The sequence below is a fragment of the Lepidothrix coronata genome, unplaced genomic scaffold, assembly GCF_001604755.1.
Source record: "Lepidothrix coronata isolate B3197 unplaced genomic scaffold, Lepidothrix_coronata-1.0 Scaffold25, whole genome shotgun sequence".
NCBI classification, from domain to species: Eukaryota; Metazoa; Chordata; class Aves; order Passeriformes; family Pipridae; genus Lepidothrix; species Lepidothrix coronata.
The window spans coordinates 2,889,359-2,897,655 of record NW_016690205.1 but is presented as its reverse complement, the minus strand read 5'-3'; positions in this window follow the sequence as shown (position 1 = coordinate 2,897,655).

The following is an 8,297-nucleotide window of genomic DNA, read 5'->3' as shown; positions in this document are numbered from 1 at the left end:
AACTCCTTTTTGCTGACCATGATCAAAGCTCCTTCCATCTGAGTACCATGCTAAGCATTTAATTCTGCAAGGGTTGGCTGTGAAGAACTGCCAGCAGCAGTGTGCTTGGCCCACTTCCCGAGATCTAGGTCTGAACTTCCACAAGAATGCCAAACACAAGTTGAGGGAGAAAAACAGATAATTGAAACAAATGCTAATGAACCTGTTGATCCAGGCACTGGGTATTTGCTAAAGATGGTGAAAGGTGTTAAACAGAAAGTTTAAGACTACTTTAAGACTAAATTAGCTATGTAAAACCAGGTGGGAATAGGGGGAAACAGGCAGATTAAAAATTCTCTATTCAGATTCAGATCTTGACTTGAATTACAGGCAGAAATGAATTTGAAATGAATTCAGCTGATATTTAGAATGACTTTATGGGAAGGAAGCACCTTGCCTATAAAAGTTCATAAGTAAATGAAGTATTTAATTAATCTGAAATATGATTATCAATCTGAAATTTTCATGGGCACTTTTTTCAGAAAATAAAGGACTGATTAGGTTGCAGTCTCAAGAATCTTTAGTGTATTATTGTGGGATGTCTGTAGACAGCTGAACTGCAACTTTTCACTTTTGGCAAATTATTAAAGGAAAATAATTGATATATTTGTATCTTTACAAAATCAATTCCTTGTGCTTAGTTAAGTGTAGAACTTAATCAAAGGAATCAGTGAACAATTAATTTTCCTGAGATTTTACCACAGTTTACCTGCAATATGTACAAGTGAAAATAATGAGGTTATTAATTAGAGCTGTAGAGGAACCTTTTTTTCCCTTTAACCACTAAACAGCATCCCTGTTACACACCGTATGCATAAATAAGATTAAATTGTTTGCTCAAATACTGGGTTAGGTAGATGGAGGCAAAAAACTTAATGGTTACAAGCACAGAGTTCCATGGTAATTCTTATGAAACCACATTTACACCATGCATTTGGTTCCTTAAGCCTTAATAATAGTCAACAGATCACTCCTTTTAGAAATTCACTTTTAACTTTTGAAAGGCAAGCAAATAAACCTTGAGGGACCACATTAGTTTCTCAGTTTCACTGGTGTATGCAAAGAATTGCAATTTTTTTTCATTCAGCTGGAGTAGGTTCAAGGCAAGCAGCAAAATCTGATCAAAGTTTTGCGAAATAGTCTTTAAGCAGGAAAGTTTTTGTTTCTATCCTTTTGAAAGGGAAATGACTGGCAGAAAAAAGGCAGAAAAAGAGCGACTGATATTTCTTTGCCGAGCTGAAGATTTGCCTGTTAATTTGTGAGACAACATTTGCAGAAAATAGGATGGGTGGATCCTAAATCTTGGACATGAAGATATTGTTTTAAATAAGGTTGGTGGAGCAGTAAGTAAATCTGTATTACACTCTCTGGCACTGAGTCACAACTCTGAGCTTCTGACAGCAGAGGTAAGGCTGTAGGAGACAAGCAGTGTTAAAAAAAAAAGGTTTTAAAGAGAGAAACTATCAGCTGCCTTGGTAATTGTTTATCATGTTATGCAGCATCTTGGACTAGCAGATGGTTTGGGTGCTAAACAGGAGGCCACAGCTCCCAGAGTGTAATAATCTCCTCAGCCCATGCCACTGAAACTGGAAAGGTACAGAGAGAATGGCAGAAGGAAAGGTGAGATCTGTGCACTCTCTGGAGGACAAGATGAGAATTCCAAATGATCTTCATAAACCCAATAGATGTCAAAAACCAGCAAGATAAAAGTCAGTAAAGACAGGTGGAACAGGCAGCTCGTTGGAAAGAGAAAACTGATGCACAGTGGCAAAGTCATCCTTTCAGGAGGCACAGAAGGGCCATGGAAAAGCTGGAAGTCAGTGGTGTTACACTACAGTCAGCCAGGGCAGGCTCAGTCTTGCTCTCACATGGACCTGCTTATTGTCACTGGTACTAAACAGACCTCAGCTGCTCTGTCAGGGATTGTGTGTTTAAGAAAGAGAGAGATAATGGGGACAGCTTGGATGGATGATTCAAGAATAAAAGAGGCTTGAAAAAATTGGAAACTTTAAAGAGCTGAATTCAGTTTATGTGGAAAGTGTCTGTCACTATTCTGAAGAGGGCTCTGAAGAGCGTGGCCACCAGTTTCTCTGCTTCCCAGAGAGCCAAAAGAGCAACTGTAGGCACTGCAGAAAATGCCCATCAATAAAAGAACATTGAATATAATGTCCAATGCATTTTTTTTTTGGTGTGTGTTTTAAAAGTATCTGTCAAGTTCAGAGGCAAAATACAGGGTCATCTCTCTGGGGGAGGTTTGCATAGGGGTTTAAAGGTACTAATGCTATCAATTTCTGTTTCATTAGAACAGGAGGTAAGACAGCATGTGGGGGGACAGGAAGGTGCCAGCTCAGCTGATGGCTGATGCAAAATGGCCCTGTCTGCTGAAATTCTGGTTTTAAGATTTTTTTAATGCCTAAGAAGTTATTTCACAAATTTGTTAAAGCAGCTCTTTCATTAAAAACTGGCAAAGTGTATTATGAAATAGGTGCCAGAATAAGAGCTGCCCCCACAAAGAGAATGGGGAAAGGTGGGACCATCCAGCACTATCAGCACCGAGGAAGGGCTGGACCCAAGCTCTGGATTTTCCCAACCCAAGCTGATTTTCCCCCCGGTGGGCACCACTAAGAGGTGCTGAGGAGGAGCGTGAGAATGGGACAAGCACGACAAGGTATGCCCAGGATTGTCTCTGGCACCAGCTGGCAGGTCAGGGACTTTCTGAGCCCCAAATGTGCCTTGCCCGGTGGTGAGGACAGAGATATTTTTGCTCCTGAAGCACAGAGGTTGTACCTGGCTGTTCCCTACCTTCAGTCACTGTAGTCGGCGGTGCTGGAGTTGTTGTTGCTGCTGCAGCTCGGGCTTGAGCTCGGACAGCTTCCACCAAAGCCTGTATTCCTGTGACAAAATAACCTCTTGAGGTTTTGAAGAAAAAAACAGTAGGAACAATGAGCAATAGTGACCATCATCATAGATATGAACCAGAATTAAACTTGGATTAAAGTATCTGGGTTTGCCATTTTGCTAAAGAAAAGTGTGAAGTCTCTATCGACACATAACACCACAATGAATAAATGTGTAAAAGTTGGATTTTGAAACCTCTTAGCTGCTGGAGAATAAAGCACTGTGTTCTTAGCCCCCTTTATTAAACTTCATTGCATACTTTTCCCATAGAGTATGGCTTTTCCTTAGCTTACTTGGGCTCCAAGTGGCAGCTCTTGCCACTCTGACTTTGGCTTCAGCAGCTGTGCTTTGGGCTCCTGGTGTAGATGCTGCCTCAGCCTCTTCATTTGCTGCAGTGGATGCAAAGGAGGAATTCGGGGATGCTGAAGTGACTGTGAAAGTATTGAGGAAATACGTTATTGGAGAAAAAACATCAATCAGTGATAGAAACTGGAGCTGATGATTGCTGATGTGATTTTGATTATGTCCTTGAAGGAAAAGTGACTTGGACTGTAGCCTCTAAAATATGGTAATTTGAGTCAAAACTCCTAGTAAATATTTACTCAGGTGAGGTGGTATTTTGTTAATATTGACTATAAGCTGAATTTTTCTTCACTGAGAAAATTAATTAGCAGTTGAGTGATTTTAATCTTTATACAGTTATTTTAATCCCACCAATGTAATCTATTTTGAACAAATTCAAGCACTATTGTTATCAGATTTTATGGCACAGTATCTGTATCTTATCTTCAGCAACTGTGGAAAGGATTTCTGGAGCTGAGGTACTGCCTTCTCTAGGAGGGGCAGTTGAAAAGTTTGATTCTGGAGTATTTTCAGAGGCTGTGAGAAAAAGGAAGAGACATGGAAACAAGAGGGGAAAGAGGATGCAGGTAAGGCTGAATGACTGAAATCAGCTCTTGATGAATTTAATTGCCTTCAGGCTTTCTGGACAAGGGAGTTGTCTTTCACATCCACTGACATGTCAGAAATGTTCATGTTAATGCTTTGCATTTCAGGCAGCAAAATAGTTTCAGGCTTCTTTCACCAAGAGTGAGAAAAGCAAAAAGAGAGTGAGAAGCAAAAATAAAAGTGACTGTTTTAACTTGGCAATAACATTGACTGATATATGATGTCCCAACACTGCAAACAGGGTATGTTTTGTCAACTTGAGGGGATTTGATAAGAAAGCCCAAGTCTGGAGGCTTATGGATTGTTTAGAACCCAGACAGGTAATATTACAAATTGTGAACAACGTCGATTGAGTGGCTTTTTCCCCCTGAGTCATGTTTTATAAAGAAATAAAAATAAAAAAAAAGATTTCCTTCAGATTCCATGGTTCAAACTGTGCAACATCCATCTTCCCTCAGGGCAGGCTCTACGTGCAGCACTCACAGCTCCCACCAGGGTGGTGGAAGCCTGCTCATGCTGCCAGAAATCCAGAAAGTTCTTGGACAAACATCACCTGAACTGAGAGATGCTGATTTTGCAACTCTTGGCGTCTCCACTTGTGTCTCCTCCTAAACAAAACTTATAATCACATTTTCCTAACATGCTGCAGGTTGCAGAAATGCCCTTTACCTGTCTGCTGGGTAGTTGGGATTTGTGATGTCTGGCTTTCCTCTGTGATGGTGGGGGAAGGAAGGAAGGCAGCTGTGCTAGCAGGGGAGGCTGGAAGGATGAGAAATTAAATGGTTGTAAGCAGCAATTAAAAGAAAAAGAGTGATTTGAAGAGCTTGTGACTTGCTTTAGGTCTCAGGCTTGATAAAAATCTGATCTAGTGGGTGACATTCCCACTCATGGTTGGGGATTGAAACTAAATGATCTTTAAAGCCCCTTCCAACTCAAACCATTCCATGATTATCAGTCTGCTAAATAACTCATCTCCCAGCTGAGGAACAATGACTGCAAATGCCTGGCTGTGCTCCTTAACATTTCTGGAGTTTTTATGAATCTTGGACACACAAAATTACAATGATCTGGACAGTTTTGCTTTGTAAATGTGTAAGTGTATTATTTATACCTACAAGCTCAGAGGTATAAATAAGTGCATATACCCTTGCTATGTCTTGACAGCCAATATTTGTCAAGTGAAGGTGTTGTGAGGGGGTTGTTCCTTCACAAAGACATTTTATTTATTCTGATATGAATATTTACAGATATACATCTTAATTCAGCTGAAACCCCCCAAATTAACAGAATATTTGCTCTAAATAACACTTGTTAAATGGCTGTTCTTGCCTTCATAAGTTGTGGCTGGGATTTCAGGAGGGGATGTGGCAATTTCCTCTGTGACAGCAGTGGATGCAGAAGACACAACTGAGGGCAGTTGAGGAAATACAGAGAGTAGAGATTGGCAGGAAATAGGATTGAACACGTGAATGGAAGTCTTGATGAAGATAAGTAGATTTGGGCTTTGCAGGACAGTGAGTCATTGCACAGCCTTTTATTTTTGATGAAAAGAAAAGACTTTCACCTTCAGCTAATATTTAATAATAAAGGTAGCCAATACTTGTGTTGTTTCTGTTTGCATTCCTTCCCTACTAGAGGGGCTGTACTCATTTGGAAAGATGCAAAGATGATGCTGGCCATTGGCTCTTCCAAGGCTGATTACACACAGTGCTAGTCAATATTTTTACTATATTCCCAATGCATTCCTCCTGACTCCTCTAAACAAATTGCACATATTGCTCAAAATTTCCACACATGACATTTGCAGTTTGTTTTTTAACCTTACCTTTGTCAGCAGAAGTTGGGGGTTCTGTGGCAGATGTCACAACAGGGCTCTCTGTGGCAAGTGTTGATGTAGAAATGGAAGTTTGGGCCTTTGTTGATGGTGCTGGAAATCAGAGGAAATAACTTATTAGAGGGATAAAAGAACAATCATGAGAACTGAGACACTGATGAAACAATTTAAATATCAGGTTTTTTGCAGCACTGGGTTAATGCACCAGACCTTCACTTTTGGTAAATTGAGATTTCTGTCAATTAATGGCAGTTCTAAATGAGCTTCAGAGATATTTGGCAGTGGTACCATCAGTGCAGAAATGGCTGTGGAAAAGCATGCAGCAACAGCTCAGTGTAACTACAATGTGCTTTTGTGGGTTAAAGCCTTAAGGATGAATGATTTTGGGAACCGTTTTTTTGTTTCTGTGTTATATATAATAAACCATACAACTATGATTCTATTATTCTATATGATAGAAAACTGCATTTTAGCACCTGCTCTTCTGTGTCTGTGTGTTATGAAGAGCATAATTAAATCAACAATTAAACCCCCCAGGAAACATGAGTAGAGTCTGTACTTTAGGATTTCATTTATGAAATGATTATTTTGAGGAACAGGTAAAAAAAAGGAGTCAGAAACTTAGACCTGAAGTGTTAAGACTTGCCTTGTGTTTTCCCTAGTTATTAGTAGATAAATGGCAAATACAGTCTGTATTAGAAATATAAAGAACCGAAATAATGCTGCAGTAGGTGAATAAATAGTAATTTGAAGCAATAACTGGTAATTCAGACAACGTGCCTTTCCAGAAAATTGTCTTCTAAGGAGGTGTAATCACATGATTTTTTTGAGTTAAAAATTAGTCTCTGTGAAGAGCTGGTGGGCTCATGTCTCAAAAGCCTTGCCTTACCTGAGGGTGCAACCGTGGTGTGTACTGCATCTGTGAACATCAAAAAAAGAAAAAATTTACTTTATTGTGCAGTTATTTATAGTGCCTCAAACTAGGCTGCTCCTAACGATGCAGTCTTTGATTTTGGTTGTATCTACAGCTAGAGTTGTTTTTATTTCCAACCAGACATGCCTGGTTCACACCTGGATGTGCCTCTTCTTTCTCTTAACTGTTTGCCTTTCTTTTCTTGGGAATGGGCTGTAATCAGATGTTGACTAAAGTGGTCCTGCAGTACTTGCTTTTCACCATTTTCATACTCAGTGCTTGCTGCTACCAATCCTGGTACCTTGTCTGGGACATCCTTCTTTTCCTCGATCACACAATGAGCCTCCACACACACATTTCAGCCCCAGTCTGATTCCCAAGCTCTACTCTGATGTTTCGTGCATTTATGGTCAACAGGAAAGTCCAAAGGGGTTTCTAGGAGTGCACAACTCATTTATTTACCTGAACAGATGACGCCAACTTCCTCGTTGCGGTTACAGTTGTGTCTGCCCCAGCCGGCGTGCTTGCAGTCCCAAAGGCGAGCTTCCGTCCCTCTGCACCGCACGTCATCCAGCAGGATGCGTCTCCTACTGGGGCCAAAGTAGGATTGGCCCAGGACAGAGACAGGTTCACCACAGTTGAGTTGTCTGCACACAACCTTGGCGGCGTTCATGTTGAAATAATCGTCGCAGACCGTGCCCCACTTGAGGCCATGGAAAACTTCCACCCTCCCGGCGCACCGGTCCCCTCCGGATGCCAGTCGCAGGCGTGCTGGCCGTGGAACAGAAGCAAAAATTGGCCGGTAAATCTCAATTTGTCTGTTTTGTGCCTGTTTATTCTTATTTCTAATCGTGCATCCCCGTGGCTCTGCTGCGTGCAGGGCCTGCCTCGGTGGGTTATCGCTGGCTGTGCTGCCGAGGTAACCAGCTCACCCAGGGAGCTCTGCGGGTCTGCCCAGTATGTTCACACTCAGGAGCACATCTCACCCTCTTACCTTTGGGTTTAAACCAGTCTGAAACTTTGTCCCATAGTGATTCGTTATCTCCAGATGGTGGGAACCCCTCTGTGCCACTTGCTGTGGTAGAGAAGAAAACATATTGGCGTTGTAGTAACGCACCACAATTCCGTGTGTGTTTTACGTTTCGCTGTGAGATGGTACCTGTTATGTGTTGATACAGTTACAGAATCATGTAAGTTGGAAAAGGCCTCTAAGCTCACTGAGTCCAGCCTTTGATCACCACCTCGTCAACTGGATGAGAGCTATGAGTGCCCTGTCCAGTCATTCCCTGAGCACCTCCAGGGATGGTGACTCCACCACCTCTCTGGGTAGCCCCTTCCAATGCTTGACAAACCCTTCTGTGAAAAAATTCCTCCTGTTACATGCAGTAAGTGCTGGCACGTGGTGTGTTTTCAAGGCAATCCTGTGGTTGAATGAGATGCTTTGAGCTCGAACACTATGAAAAAATATTGCCAATCCCTTAGGAAAAGAGGTAGGAGAGGTGGAGATGAGTTTGTTCCCTCGTCTTATGGCTCACTGGAAGATGGCTGTAGACAATCTTATTTCATGGTGGCACAAAGAGCAAAGGGATCTGACCCCAGAAATCCTCATGTAGCTTTACCCCTAGTGAAGACATGGGCTTCTGGGAGCTGAGCTCTGCCAAATTT